Source organism: Mytilus californianus, unplaced genomic scaffold, assembly GCF_021869535.1.
Source record: "Mytilus californianus isolate M0D057914Y unplaced genomic scaffold, xbMytCali1.0.p SCAF_9, whole genome shotgun sequence".
Lineage (NCBI taxonomy): Eukaryota > Metazoa > Mollusca > Bivalvia > Mytilida > Mytilidae > Mytilus > Mytilus californianus.
Window position 1 is genome coordinate 14,771,055 of NW_026262745.1, and position 2,443 is coordinate 14,773,497.

Consider the following 2,443-nt stretch of genomic DNA (forward strand, 5'->3'; position numbering starts at 1 on the left):
CTCAAAAATCCTTGTGAAAAAGTGTGCGTTTATTTCGGCTGGTATTTTAATCTATAGTTGCGTTTAAGAACGTTTCAGTCGTTGATATAACAATGAAAAGTCGACTGACCTATGCTTAGTCGCCACATGTCAATAATAACGCTTTCTCAGGAATCCGATTTTTTTCTTTTTCTCAGCCGAACATTTGGTACAATTGATTGCCGAAATCTGCCTAAACTATCAATATCCATCTGGAATTTATCGAAAACCAGAGCTGTTGAAAATTGTCTGACCATCTGACATAGATATCATGTCAGACCCTTTGTAAGGTAAACAATTTGGATCTATTAGGTCCGATAAAAGTGTTTTGTTAAAACCGAAACGAACAGTGCCAAAGTTGACATCCGGGAATCAGTGAAAAACGAGGGTCTCACTAATTATCGACAAGAAGAATAATATAGTGACAAGAAGAATTATTAAGCGACAAGAAGACTAATTTAGCGACCTTTAACATGCTCAAGAAGTTCCGAACTGGCAGCAAATTAACAATGACTCAAAGAAAATTCACAGCCTCCTCAGTGTTTAGATTAGCAACTACACCAACTGTTACAGTGATAAGGATTACTTTAGTACAGTGTCAAGCTTGTACTTCTTACATGACCAAGTGTTCCAAGACAAATGCTTTAGTTATTAAATAACATTGTTCAGTGTAATATAGACAGTTTATAGCTAAAATATTTTAAAGTATTTTAAACCGTGGCAGTCTTAAGTTTTTTTATTTTTCAAAAGAAAAATGACTTTATTAGTGCTTAGATATAGGACTTTTTATAATCCAACCATACTTTGAATCACTATCTGAAGCAAGTTGACATCCTTCTACTAGACTTATTTTATTGTGTGTCTTTTTATGTTGTAATGTTATACCACTGTTTCAGGTTTGGGTGAAGGTTGGCGCCTGTTAAAACGTTTAAACCCGCTGCATTTTTATGCACCTGTCATAAGTCAGGAGCCTGTTGTTCAGTGGTTGTCGTTTGTTGGTGAGGTTCATAAGTGTTTCTCGTTTCTTTCTTTTATATAGATTAGACCGTTGGTTTTCCTGTTTGAATTGTTTTACACTAGTCATTTTGGGGCCCTTTATAGCTTGCTGTTCGGTGTGAGCCAAGGTTCCCTGTTGAAGGCCGTACTTTGACCTATGATTGTTTACTTTTTACACATTGTGACTTGGATGGATAGTCGTCTCATTGGCACTCATTACACATCTTCTTATTTATATTTACATACGTAACAAAAATATGGTAGTATAATTTTTTTTCTCGGAGTTGGACATTGACAATCACAGACAATATATGGTGACCTGGCATGGTCAGTAATTTTTTTGCTCAGAGTAATTTTTTGAAAAATAAGGATTTTCTTGGCAAGAGTGGACACTTCGAGAGGCATTATATAACTCAATGTTTTGAGTTAAATTTCTCACAAAGACATCGTGGTGAACTGGAATGTTTTTTTTTTAAACTGGAGATATGAATAACCACAAATAATGAAAACCAAAATTGACCCTAAATATTAAAATGCACTTTTTTTTCTATAAATAAAAAACAACCTGGTTGGTTCTTCAAAAAAGTCAATTCTAAGTTGCTTTGTAGCTGGTACAAATTTAAATTAAAAGCTATTCGTGCATTAATATACTCGTGCAATAATATGTTCTTTGGAAATGCATTGTACCCTTACAATTTCCATGCAATAATAATTGAAAAATGCCTAAATATCTTGATATTGTTAGCCTTTCCTGAAAAGTAATATAAGTATGTTTGATTATATTCAATCTGGACTATAAAATCACAAAACCTGTAGGTAACTGCCTTTACAGAGCATTCGCGCATTGATACATGTATTGTTTAATGAACTTATTTCGCTTTTCGTTGTTTTCGTCGATTTTTGCCATTGTATTGTAGTTTTTCTACACTTTTTGTTATGTCTTCTGTCTCGTTTGTACTGAAGGATTATAAGCCTATGTTAGTTGTCCATTCCCCCCGGAAACGAAGTACTACATAATCTGTAGATTATTTGATAGTTTTGATAGGTATTTGCAAAATATCGCACGCATGCAAGAGATATCAGCTTATATGTTGAAAGGTGTTGCTCAACCAGACAAATAGTTCAATAAATTATTCAGTTGGTTCTTGTATATTTACCTAATATTCACGAAAATCTACCAAAATCTAATGTAGTTTTACGAAAACGCTAAAGATTGAGCGTTCTATCACGTAAACTGCTTAAATTGAAACGCAATGGATCGTTATCGATACCTTTTTACTCTTTGATATTATCTAAACTTTAAAAAAAAAACATCAATGGAAATTTTGTATAAAATACTAAAAGTTCAGTGAAAAGTAAGACCATTATCTAACCTTGTCCTGGCATTATCAAACTTATCTGATTAAAGAGAATGAATACTGTCAAAATC